The sequence below is a fragment of the Petaurus breviceps genome, unplaced genomic scaffold (assembly GCF_028583685.1).
Source record: "Petaurus breviceps papuanus isolate PSGF00001 unplaced genomic scaffold, PetGlider_PUasm1.0 128, whole genome shotgun sequence".
Classification (NCBI taxonomy): domain Eukaryota; kingdom Metazoa; phylum Chordata; class Mammalia; order Diprotodontia; family Petauridae; genus Petaurus; species Petaurus breviceps.
The window spans coordinates 550,928-564,760 of NW_027185664.1; the positions used below are offsets into that span (position 1 = coordinate 550,928).

The 13,833-nt window shown below is 39.3% G+C and overlaps 1 protein-coding gene and 1 long non-coding RNA gene across 2 annotated transcripts in view; one reads left to right on the forward strand and one right to left on the reverse strand.

The window, feature by feature from the left end:
- Positions 1-13,833, forward strand: part of LOC138172274 (A disintegrin and metalloproteinase with thrombospondin motifs 12-like) — a 598,980-nt gene that overhangs the window by 207,321 nt on the left and 377,826 nt on the right. The window lies entirely within an intron of this gene.
- LOC138172365 (uncharacterized) lies at positions 6,208-7,166 on the reverse strand. Its single transcript, XR_011171098.1, has 2 exons — positions 7,003-7,166; positions 6,208-6,658 (listed from the first exon to the last, which is right to left on the reverse strand). It is a non-coding gene; the product is annotated as an uncharacterized lncRNA (long non-coding RNA).

The window sequence follows — 13,833 nt, forward strand, 5'->3', positions numbered from 1 at the left end:
TTTGAGTCTGTCTTTCCATGGCTCTTTATTGCATATAATTTTTATTGCATCGTGATCTGAGAAGGATGCATTTAACATTTCTGCTTACTGCATAGAATTGTGAGGTTTTTATGCCCTAGAATGTGGTCAGTTATTGAGTATGTTCCATGAACCGCTGAGAAGAAAGTATATTCCTTTTTATCCCCATTCAGTTTTCTCCAGAGATCTATCATACCTATGGTCTCTAAAATCCTTTTCACCTCCTTAACTTCTTTCTTGTTTATTTGAGGTTAGATTTATCAAGTTCAGAGAGGGGAAGATTAAGGTCTCCCACTAGTATAGTTTTGCTATCTATTTCTTCCTCTAATTCCTTTATCTTCTCCTCTAGGAATTTGGATGCTGTACTACCACTTGGTGCATATATGTTAAGTAGTGATATTGCTTCATTCTCAATGGTGCCTTTTAACAGGATATAGTTTCCTTCCTTATGTCTTTTAATTAGGTCAGTTTTTGCTTTTGCTTTATCTGAGATAAGGATTGCTACCCCTGCTTTTTTTTACTTTAGCTGAGGCATGCTATATTTTACTCCAGCCTTTTACCTTTACCCTGTGTGTATCCATGTGTTTCAGATGTGTTTCTTGTAAACATCATATTTTAGGATTATGATTTCTAATCCATTCTGCTAACCATCTCCACTTTATGGGAGGGTTCATTTCATTCACATGTACAATTATGATTGTTATCTGTTTCTTTTCCTCCATCCTATTCCCACCCCTGTTAAGGTTCATATTTTCCCCCCTTCTCCCTTCCCCCCCTTAATAGGTTTCCTTTTGACCACTGCCTCCCTTAGTATTCCCTTATCAGGCCCCTCCCTTTACCTCCCCTTTTCCCTTACTTCTTCCCTCCCTGCTAACAACCCCCCCCTTCATAGCCCTTTCCCCCTCCTACTGCCTATAGGATATTTTTATACTTAATGAAGTATGTTATTTCTTCTTCGCACCAAGAGTGACAGGAACAAATCTCATGTGACGGTCCTCTCCCTCCCCTCTTTCCCTCTGAAATGATACTTTTTGCATTTCTTCTCCATATAGTCCTATGCTTAACTGGTTGTTATTCCCTCTTTGCACCAGAACCAATGAGGGAAAAGCTCATATAATTCCCATCTCCCTCCCTTCTTTTCCTTTGCTATACAGTTTTTATGCCTCTTTGTGTGGCATAATTTATCCTGTTCCACTCATTCATTCCCTTTCTTCCATTGCAGTCCCTTTATAGCCCTTAATAAGATTTTTTTAATTGTCATTTTGTGTATTTTATACTCATACCCTCTATTTGTCTATAACCGGTTTTCTCTTATCAAATAGCAGGGTGTGTGTGTGTGTGTGTGTGTGTTTTCCTTGTTTACCTTTCTATGTCACTGTTGCATCTCGTAATTGGAGGTTGAATTTTCCATTGAGTTATGGCTTTTTTATCCAGAAGGTCTGGAACTCTGTTATATCGTTGAATGATCATCTCTTTGCCTGGAAGAATATGCCCAGTCTCACTGGGTATGTGATCCTTGGTTGTAATCTGAGCTCTTTTGCCTTCTGGAAAATTGTATTCCACTGCCTCTGATCTTTCAGTGTAGAGGCTGCCAAATCCTGTGTGATCCTCACTGTGGACCCTTGATATTTGAATTGTTTCTTTCTGGCCACTTGAAGTATTTTCTCTTTTGTCTGGCAGTTCTGGAGTTTTGCCACAACATTTCAAGGACTTTTCAGTTTGGGATCTCTTTCAGCAGGTGTCCAGTGAATTCTCTCGATTTCTATTTTCCCCTCAGGTTCTAGTATCTCAGGGCAATTTTCCTTAATGAGCTCTTGGAGAATGTTGTCCAGGCTCATTTTTTCATCATGATTTTCTGGTAGGCCTATGATTCTCAGATTATCTCTCCTGGATCTGTTTTCCAGGTCAGTTATTTTTTCTTTGAGGTATTTTACATCTTTTTCTAATTTTTCATTCTTGTTGTTTTGTTTGACTAATTCTTGGTTCCCCACAGAATTATTTGTTTGAATTTGGTTTTTAGCAAATCATTTTCCTTGCTTAATTTTTGGAGCTCCTTTTCCATATCATACACTTTTCTTTTTAGACTAGATGTTTTCTTCATTATAATGTTTTTCTAATTCTGCTATTTTGGTTTTGAGAGAATTATTCATTTTGTCTTCTATCTCTCTCATTTGGTTTTCAAAGTTCCTTTTGATCTCATCTAGGAGAGTCTTCTGTGTTAGGGACCCATTCCCTATTGATGTTTCAGCTGTGAGTGTGGAGTCCACATTTTCTCCCTCTGAGTTTGGTTCCTCCCTCTGAGGATAGTAGGACTCCAGAGTCTTTGTCTTTGTAGTCTGCTTTCTACCCATTTTGATGCAGGGCCCTAGCCACGCCCTTCCTCTAGGAATCTCAAGCCTTTACTGGAGAGGGTTTTGCCCTGGGGCAAGAGTTACTATGTTTTCAGGGTCAGGGGGGTGGTTTGGAGCAGGTGAGGTTCACTTTGTCATCCTGGTCTATAGAGGTCCTGATAGGGGCCTTTTTTTAAATTTCTGGGCTATGAAGTGGTAGCCCCAGGAGTATTTGCTGTCCAGGACAGGGGCCCCTGTATTTGATTCTTACCTTGCTCTTTCCAGTCCCAGCCCTTTGATGATAGGCCTGGTAGCGGCCCTTGTGGTTGGTGGGAAGACTTGCCCTCGAGTTGATCAGGCCCCTTCTGGGCCTTCCTCTGAGTCAGTTTACATTTAGAAAGTCCATTATGCCTGTAAAATTCTTTTGCCCACATCTCATTTAAGAATAAGTTATTTTTGATTCATTTCTTTAATATATTCGTTCATCACATTAATGATGCTTCAAGGTTTACTAAAGGCTTTTTTTTTTTTTCCCCAGCAGCCCTGTGAGATGTAAGTACTCTTATTCCTATTTTACAGATGAGGGATCTGGACCTCCATGACTTGTTCATAGTCATGCAACTAGTAAATATCAGGGTCTAAGCTTGAACTAAGGCCTTCCTTCCTTCCTTCCTTCCTTCCTTCCTTCCTTCCTTCCTTCCTTCCTTCTTTCCTTCCCTCCTTCCTTCCCTTCCTCCCTCTCCCCCTCTCCCCTCCCCCCCACCATTCAACCCTTTGAACACTTTCACATTGAAGTCACCTAATAATGAGGTATATGTTGACTTGGTTTGGAGAATTTTGCCAGCCAGGCCTTTATAGATTTTCTCTGCTTTTGTATACTCTGATACAAATATTAGTGCATGATCTGCAACTGTCTTCATGGTGATCTTTGTTTACATTCATCATGAACTCTGTAAGATGAGATGACCCACTGTTCTATGAGTCAATGTTTCTTATTGCGTTGATGCACTTAAGGAAACTGACTTCACCCCCTCCTTTGTTTCTTTGGCCAATGAAAGCCTGTGAGCCATTTTTACTTTAGCTGCAGTTCCTTCATGTTGTTTGTGAGGGGGCATGTTGTAATGGAAAGTGTGTTGGACTCAGGGGTTTGCTGGTAATTCTTTAACAACTGGCTCTTCAAAAAAAAATGTTCAGTACACATTTTTAAGTTTAATCTGCTTATGAACATTTTCCATCACTTTCTTATATCTAGAAAAATCAACAAAACAGAAATGAAACCCTGATTTATAGCATTTGCCAGTTTCTGAGGTGTGAATGCTTACACTGAACATTTAACAATCAATTCCATTTGATCTGGCTCTGGCATATTACTAGACTTGGATCAACAATCAGGAGAGAACTGGGATTAAATCCCACTTCCAACCACTGTCTAATTATGTGACTTGGGACATACTGCTTATTCTCTCTAGCTTTTTGTTTCCTCATTTTTGAAGAATCAAAATTTAAAAAAATCCAAAGGTCAATGGAAAAACACATAATGGCTGTATGTGGGTTGTAGTGTAGTAATATTAATAACTTGTGTTTGAAAAGTATTTAATATTATTATATATTCATTAATGAAAAAGGAAATAAACTGATCTGGGAGAAAAAATAAGAAACAATAGAGATCTGAGGAGGATACATTGGCTGTTATCTTCTCTGCAATTTATTTAGGTAGTTGATAAGTGCAGTGAGAGGTTTAGTTAGCTCCCTAGAGTTCACACAGCTAATATGTATCAGAGGCGAAACTTGAACCCAGGTATTCTTGACTTTGAGGCCAACTCTCTATCCACAATGCCCTTGCCTCTCCTAACTCCTCACTCCGGACCAGTGGACCTACTTCCAGTTCAGCACCTACAGCTATCATTCCAAGGAGTAACCCATGTGGAAAGGGGGCCTGCCATCATTTTCTTCTCCTTCCCCCCCCCATTAATTATTAAGCTCCTTGGAGGCAGGAATTGTCTTTCACCTCTTTTTGTATCCCCAACACTTAGCATATTGCCTGGCACATAGTAGATAGTTAATAAATGTTTACTGAATTTAATTCAGTTGAATCACCAACTGCAACACACAGGACAATAAAAATCAGCTGGAGGCAGTGAATGAAAGGCAAGTCAAACCATTGCCTCCCCCTCAGATTGGATGGAGATAACCCTGGAACCTGCGTCCCAAAGCTCAATGGACCTGCTTTCAGTCTAACCTCCAAGGTTATTCCAATTCAGGGAATTGGGGAGATGATCTTTTGGTCATTTGGAGATATGACCTGATCACTTTTTCTGTGCCTGCTGTAGCCCATCACTGCTCTAGCCCTTGCCTCCTTGCTATTGAAAACACAGAAAATGAATTCTCACCACTGAAGTCCTTGGTTCAGAAATACATATGTTTTATCAGTGGAAATAATACAAAAGAAGATAAATTCCAACCTGTTTTGCTATTACTGCTTAAGGATTGTAAAGCCTTTCTATCTGACTTGCAGCTTGAAATCTGCTGTATATGTTGTTTCCCACATTCAAATATGAGCTACTTGAGAATGGGGATTGTCTATATGTGACTCTAGCACATAGGATAGTGCTTTGCACACAAACACAGTACCTTCTTTCTCTTTCATTCATTCATAACAAATGGATGTCTACAAATCTGTGTATGTATTATACATACACAAATCCCCCCCCCCCATTATTATTAAGGAGAGTTGGGTATGGGCCTGTGATTTTATTGATGAGGGCATTCTCAGGTAGAAACTCCTTCTATCAGTGCAGACCAACAACTTCTTTATGACTTATAGTCTTAAGGTGTTGGGTTTTTTTTTTCTTAGAGTTTAAGTCATGTCCCATGTTCCCACAGTTGGCATGGGGTCAGCGTTGGATTTGAACCTAGGTAATCTTGACTCAAAGGCTAGATCTGTAAACTCAGTGCTGTGCTGTTGCTCACAAATGGAAATCTGTGCAGGACCTGGGATTTCCTCAGTGTAGTAACTCTTTATTCTTCCGTCTGGGAACAAGCACAATTTAATCGAATCCCTCTTTGATGTGATAGCTCTTCAGCAACTTGAAGACAGACATCACATCTCCCTTATATCTACTAAATTCACTAATTGTTCGGCAGGATCACAAACAGCTGTTTCCATTAGATTGGAAGCTTCTTGAAAGTAGGGACTGTTTTTTGTTTGGGTTTTTTTTGCACTGTCCCACAATGGGAGCTAAGTAAATGTTTGTTGACTGAATGACCAGGTAGGGAACACAATTTTCTCACTGATTTGTGAATCAGTCACTCAATAAACACACATTAACTACCTACTATGTGCCAGTTACTCTGCAGGCTCTTCTATAAGATATTCCAGAAAATCTCTGTTTAATTATATTATTTCCCTCTCCAGAAAGAAAAAGTTTGTTATTATTTTCACTATTTTCCAATCTGGAGAATTTTAAATTCTCTTTAGCTGTATAACAGCTGTTTCACAGCAGTGTTGGGAAGGGGCCTTATTTTTTTTAATGGTATCATGTCATGATTACAATATTGCTTTTGTCCCTGGGCATCTAATTTGGGAAGCTGAGGGCTTAGTCTTGTAACTTAAATTTATTACAACATTCACTCATGCTGCAATCTAAGCAGATTTGTATCTGTTTGATAGCTATTCACTGTCCCACTGAGATGACTATCTGGCCTGTTCATTGTCCCCCTCCCCCACCTTCAGTTTTCTTTTTTGGAGATCTCCAAAAATAGCTTCCTGCCTTAGATACTTGGCTATGACTCTTAGCAAATCATTGCTCACCCCAAGCCTCAGTGTCCTCATGTGTAAAATGGGGATCATAAAAGCACCTTTTATTTTTTTTTTTGCACTGAATATGGTGACTTTATTGATGGTACACAATACAGGACTCTAGGCTTCTTCCCCCTACTACAGGGGTGCTTTGGAACAAGGATGTGAATGGCACATGGGATCCCTAGTATAGGAACACAGGTTAGGAATGTGGGCTCCCCAGTGGTGGATCTCCTCTTTTTGGCTGGGGATGAAGATCCATGGCTTTCCACTTTACTCCTTGGAGGCCATGTAGACCATGAGGTCTACTACACGGTTGCTATAACCATACTCATTGTCATACCAGGAAATGAGCTTGACAAAATGGTCATTGAGGGCAACACCAGCGCCAGCGTCACAGGTAGAAGAGTGAGTGTTGCTAAGTCACAGGATACAACCTGGTCCTCTGTGTAGCCCAAGATGCCCTTCAAGGGTTCCTCTGATGCTTGCTTCACCACTTTCTTGATATCATCTATTTGGCAGGTTTCTCCAGGTGGCAGGTCAGATCCACAACAGATACATTGGGAGTAGGAACACAGAAGGCCATGCCTGTGAGCTTCCCATTCAGCTCAGGAATAACCTTGCCTACAGCCTTAGCAGCACCAGTAGAAGCAGGGATGATGTTTTGGGCAGCACCACGCCCATCACCCCACAGCTTACCAGAGGGGCCATCTACTGTCTTCTGGGTAGCAGTAATGGCATGGACTGTAGTCATGAGTCCTTCCACAATGCCAAAGTTGTCATGAATGACCTTGGCCAAGGGGTCCAAGCAGTTGGTGGTGCAGGAAGTATTACTGACAATCTTAAGGGAATTACCATATTTCTCATGGTTCACTTCCATCACTAACACTGGGGCATCAGCAGAAGGGGAAGAGATGATGACCCTCTTGGCTCCATCCTTCAAGTGAGCCCCAGCCTTTTCCATGGTGGTAAAGACTCCAGTGGACTCTACAACATACTCGGCTCCAGCATCTCCCCATTAAATATTGGTGGGATCCCATTCTGGAAGATGGTAATGGCTTTTCCATTGATCACCAGCTTCCCATTCTCAGCCTTGACAGTGCCCTTAAATTTGCCATGAGTGGAATCATATTGAAACATATAAACCATGTAGTTGAGGTCAATGAAGGGGTCAATGGATTTAGCCATATTGGGCTCCTGGTGACCAGGGCTGCATTTACCTCAGGTGGAGTAGACATTGTGGCCATCAATGACACCTTCACCATCTTGTTTCAGGGATGCAACTTAAGCAGCAGAGCCTGGCATCAAGCTTGGGAGAAAAGCCGAAAGCCAAAAGCACCTTTTATAGTAATAATACAATGCCCTATTATTTTATTAATAATAATAATAGCTAAAACTTATATTGTACTTTAAGGTTCATAAAGTACTTTATAAATACTATATTATTGTTGTTATTACCTCTAAATGAATTTAGGTGATGTTCTATATGGGACTAAAGGGATGAACCTAGTGACTAATTGTTGAGAGTTGGCCTAAACTAATATTTCTTAATCTAATTTAACTAAAGAACATTTTAAGACTTGAAATATATTGATTGAACCCACAGTTGCTAGCTTGAGGGATCTGAGGATATGTTGTATCCCTGGCAAAATAAAGATTGAGGGGAATTTTTGGCACAAAAAGATAAAATTAAGTCTATTTTAATACCAATTGCATCAGTAGATTTTTTAAACTTCCTAATATCATCACCATGCATATTCATTTCAGTGGTGCAAGCTGTAAGCCCTTTTGCTCTTTATCCTGTGAGATTCTTGTACATGGCCTTCAAAATATTGTTCATATAGGAGGAATGCAGTGCACTGGAGACTTTCATTTATTTCTTTGAATAGTCTGTAGTTACAATTCTGTTCTAAAACTAGCTATCTGTTATTCTTCTCACTATGTGATTGGACTACCTTCTTTATTTCAGTACAAACAAGAAACAAGTTTTATTGATAGATTTGTTTTTACATCATGGCTCTTTCCAACTATCTCTTAGCTGTACCAAGCTTGCCTTTGTTAACAATGAAAAAACAGTTCATCAAAACCAACTTACAGAGAACCTACATCTGACAGTATCTTCAGCATTTCAAGCCTGTGCTTAACCACCTCTCCATAGGAGGGGGGAAGATGCATCTCACTAATTGTTCCCTTGTGTGAAGGATGTTAATATGAACATTCAGTTTGGTTCCCTTTCAGTGTTCTTTTTTGTCTACATTATTGTAGTTATTCTGTTTATTGCTCTTCTGATCTTGCTTACTTTGTTCAGCATATACAAATCTTAATAATAATAATAATAATAGCTAGAATTTATATAGTGCTTTAAGGTTTGCAAAGTAGTTGTCTGAATTCTTCACAATTGCCCTTTCTTATGGTTCAACTGTATTTTATGATATTCTCATATGACATGTTTTTAGCTTTGAGTCACTCAATAGACATTTATTAAGTGTCTGTTATATATTAACCTCTGTGCCAAGTGCTGGGGATGCAAACAGAGGCAAAAGACAGTTCCCACCCTCAAGGAGCTCACAATCTAATGACAGAGACATCATGCAAACAGCTATGTAAAAACAAGCTATAGACAGGATAAATAATCAAGAGGAAAGTCAGTGGAATTAAGAGGGAGGGGGAAAAGCTTCCTGTAGCATGTGAGATTGAAGCTGGGACTTCCCAGGAGGCAGAGATAAGGAGAGGGAATATGACAGGCAAGGGGAATATACAATGAAAGTTTAGAGCTGAGAGATAGTGTCAGAGGAACATCAGAGAGGTCATTGTCACTGGATCAAAGAATACGTGGAGAGTGGGGGTATCTGTGTGTGATGTATAGAAGACATAAGACTGTAAAGGGGTGTGTGTGGAGGTGGGAGTCAAGTTAGGAAGGACTTTGAATGCCAAATAGAAGATTTTGTATTTGATTCTGGAGGTGATAGGGAGCCATTGGAGTCAATTGAGCATGAGGGAAGTGACGTGGCCAGACCTGTACTTTAAGAAAATCACTTTAGCATCTCGATGGAAGATGGACTGGAGTAAGGAGTGATTTGTGGCAGGCAGACCAACCAGCAGGCTATTGTAATGGTCCAGGTGTAGGGTGATGAGAACCTTTACAAAGATGGAGGCAGTATCAGAAGAGAAAAGGGAACACATTCTAGAAATGTTGTGAAGGTGAAATTGACAGGCCTTGGCAGCAGATTAGATATGGGAGGTGAGAGATCATGAGGAATTGAGGATGACGTCTAGATTGTGAGGCTGGGGGACTGAGAAGATGGTGATTCCCTTAACAGTAAGAGGGAAATTTGAAAGTGGGGAGGCCTTAGGGAAAAGAATGAGTTCAGTTTTAGACATGATAAGTTTAAGATGGCTACAGAACATTCAGTTCAAGATGTCGAATAGATAATTGGAGATGTGATTCTAGAGGTCAGCAGAGAAGCTAGGGCTGCATGAGTCGATTTGAGAAACATTGGCATGAAGATGAAAATTGAATCCTTGGGAGCTAATAAAATGACCAAGTGAAGTAGTATAGAAAGGGAAGAGAAGAGGGGCTAGGACAGGGCCCTGCATGACACCCATAGTTAGTAGAATGACCTGGGTGAAGATCCAGCAAAGGAGACTGAGAAAGATTGGTCAAATAGGTAGAAAGAGAACTACAAAAGAATGGCTTCCTGAAAACCTAGAGAGAAGAAAATATTGAGGAAAAGATAGCAATCAACAGTATCAAAGAGAGCAGATAGAAACAGAAGAATGAAAAGTGAAGGAAGGCATTTAAGAGATGCTTGGTAACTTTGGAAAGAGCAATTTCAATGGAATAATAAGGTCAGAAACCAGCTTGTAGAGTTTTAATAAGAGAGCAAGAAGAGAGGAAGTGGAAACATTTATTATAGGTGACGGAGTTTAGCTCCAAAAGGCAGAAGAGATATGGGACAGTAACTAGCAGGGATGGAAGGCTCAAATGAGGATGGAGGAGACATGGGCATCATTGTAGGCAGCAGGGAAATAACTGGCAAATAAGGAAACTGGCAAAATGAAGATAAGTGAGAGAATTGGGGTGATGGAAGTGGCAGTCTTCTGGAGGGGATGGATGAAATGGGATTATTTATGCATGTAGTGAGGTCTGCTTGGAAATGAGTAAGAACATGTCTTCATGAGCACCTTGGTAAAGGAGGAAGTTAGTAGCAGAAGGCATCTGAGTGAAATGAGAGGAGGAAAGAAGAGGGAGTTCTCTCCCTCCCCAATTAAGAGCATATACTATGTTTCTGCAAAAAGTATTGCTACCATATTTTGGTATATCTAGGGCCTTTATTTCTGTCTTTGACCTCCTTGCCCTATATGCCCATGTAAGGGTTATGGTATTTAAATATCTTCTATGCCCCATTGGACTTGCTGACGTAGCAGGAAGGGGTGGAGCAAGAGGAAGTGGAAGCCAAGCTAGAGTTCCTGCAGTGGCTAGCAGTGGTGGCGATGGCAGCAGCAGCAGCAGCAGAGGCAGTGTCAGTGGAAGCGTGAACCCCTTTTTGAGTCAGCCAGAATTTCTGCTAAGGACTCCTGCTGAGGACTGCCAGGGGCCAGAGCTGCTGGGAGCATGCTTCCTGGATGCTGGGTGGCTGCTGTGAGTGGGGAGAGGAGGACCTTTGCCTGAGGTAGCCTGTTGTGTTTTAAAGGCTTGATAATGTGAGAGCTTTCTACTTTATTTACCTGTGCCAATTTCATAACTACTCTGATGGCTTGGACTTTCTGATTTTGGGACTCAGTCTTTTGGTATTTTAATAAATGTTCTTTCTTTATCTCCCATATAGCAAGCCTGATATATTTTATGATTGATAACGACATCAGCATTTCTGTAATTTCCGTAGGTATTGTGAATATTGCATTGCTTATATAGCCCAGTAGTGAGATCATTGATATGTTGCATATATTTAGTCTCGTGGCTGCTTTTCTCATCCTCATATTCTTTACTACTCCTCATTCTCTTCCTTTTTGCACACTAGAGAACAAATTATTAGATTGCAAATATGATGATTCTGCTCACATTTATAGTAAATATATTTACTATAAAAATCATGATAAATTTGTGGTGTTTCACAAGTATTGTATGTTATTTTCCCATTTTCATCTATCAATGTTCTTGTGATGATTTAATTTATTTGAATCTCATATTAAGCTTTCTTCAGACTTGTTTTGTATTCAACCATCCCTTACTATTTATGAAAAGATAATGTGTATAATTTCTCACAATCCTTGTCTATAACATTTTGTGGGTGAGTTTATATCTTGAACTCTTATTTTCTTTGGTTGCCATGTTGCTCTGATTGGTAAGGCAGTCAAATGTTTGCTGGATAAAATGGTTTCTTGTTCTTTCATTATCCCTGTTGTGGTGACAGCTTTATAATCATTTAACTTTGGTAGGTAAATGTGTCAATCATTATTATCACTTATAAAATAACTTATCCATTTCCCATTTTTCATCACTAGTAGTTTTAACATGCTCAGTATTGAGCTGTAATGCCAAGCAAAGGCAACTTCCCAAGGTTCAAAATACCAGTATGGCTGCTCTCCATTTTATTCAGTGACAAATTAAGAACAGAGAAAATCAAAATATAGCATAATTCAAAATACAGCATTCACCAAGTGTAATTCAATAATTTCCAAGTACTACTCTACCCCCTGGACATTACATTCATTTAGTCAATCACAAAGTCCCTTTTCTAAGTACTACTCCACCCCTAGGCTGTACATTGATTTGGTCAATCACAAAGCCACTCTGCTCAAATGGAAATTAGTTTCCAATCATAAGCAAAGTACATTCATTTGGTCAGTCCCAGAGCACAAAAAAGTTAAAAGTTTCCCACCCTTGGGTCACAACTGAATAGGCCATCTACCCCAGAGTTACAACAAGCTTAAGCACAGCATTTAATACCCAAAGAGAGGTCTTTTCTTCATCTTGACCTGAGGAAAGTTCTCAGCAATCTTTGTTCCTGGGGAGACAAAGCTTAGCAAGACCACAAGATTGCCACTGTCCTCATTAATTCATTCTCTATCTGCAGAACAGTCCTAGGACCCCTGAAAACATTAGCAAAACCCTCTTCCAGGATTTCTGTAAACATATAACAAGAAAATCCTTCTTCAGGGCTTCTGAACCAACAGCAAGGTTCCAGATCCTCTGCAACAACAGCATTGTCCTTCACCAGTGGATGAATCTGGCAAAACAACATCAAAACAGACAGACAAAGTGCCAGCATAACAGCCATGTCTCCTCAGTCCTTGGCAGCTCTGGGTAGCAACTCTCAAAAGTCCTGGGCAGTTCAAACTGGCCCTCAGCAATCCTCTCCATCTCTCTGCCTCCACGATGTTGCTTCCAAAAAATTCTTCTGCCTCTCTCTCTGCTGGTGCCTCTCTAAATTCACGTCACCAGCTCCTCCCAGTTCAGCCCTCTCTTTTCACGTCAACAAGTCCATCCCACAAGTAGGATTCACAAGCTCTGGGTTTTAACACAATATGAAAACCAAACCAATACAGGGGTATCTTTAAATTCCATTACTATTACAGGAGCTGTTATATTTGTGGTCAATATTTTGTCATCTTAACCCTTCTTATTTGGAGTTGATTAAAATCTTTGTTCTAAAAAGCCAGTTGTCTGACTGTAGAGAATACTTTAATTTTTTTCTTTCTTTTCTTTTAGTGAAAGGGAGGAAGGGAAATGGTTTTTATGTCAGTGACTAGTTGTTGCCTGTCTATTAAGATACAATTGTTTTCTTTTCTTTTTAATATTTGGTATTTACCATATCCAATGCCTTTCATCATCAACTCATTGGTTGCCAAGTATGGCTTACAAGTTTAGAGTATGGACCATTAGTTTTCTTTTTAAATGTAAAACATACTTCCATATTATCCATGTTGCAAAAACAAGAAAAATAAGATGAAAAAGTTATGCTTCAATCTGGATTCAGAGTCCATCAGTTCTTTCTCTACATATGGATAGCATTTTTTCATCATAAATCCTTTGGAGTTGTCTTAGATCATTGTATTGCTCAGAAAAGCTAAGTTATTCACAGTTGATCTTCATGTAATATTGATGTTATGGTTCTACTTCTGCTGACTTTTGCACCAATTCATATATCTTTCTATGTTTTGTTTTATTGTTTTTTAGCCATCCTGCTCATCTTTTTTTTTAAATTAAATTTTTTTTTCATTTTGAGCTTAAATTAACAGACAAAAAAAGAGAGAATTTCTAACACAGCCCAATACAAAATCATGAATTTACATTTCACACTAATTCCTTTAAAAAAAAAACAATGTAATAAATACTACACATGGTTTTCAAGCAATCCTTCTAAGTTTCTTTTGTTCTTTTCTGTGCACTTTTTTTCTCCCTTCTTCCCCACCCAGAGAAGGCTACTATTAGACATAAATATTTATGCATATGTAAAACCATACAATACATACTTCTATTTATCAGTTCTTTCTGTGGATATGGATAGCATCTTCCTTCATAGGTCCCTTGTTGATTTGAGTATATATAATACTCAAAAATGATTTAGTCATTCAAAGTAGTTCTTAGAAAAATATAGCTGTTACTGTGTAAAATGTTCTTTTGGTTCTTCTTATTTCACTCTTTATTTCATGTAAGTCTTTCCATGTTTCAATCAAGTTATT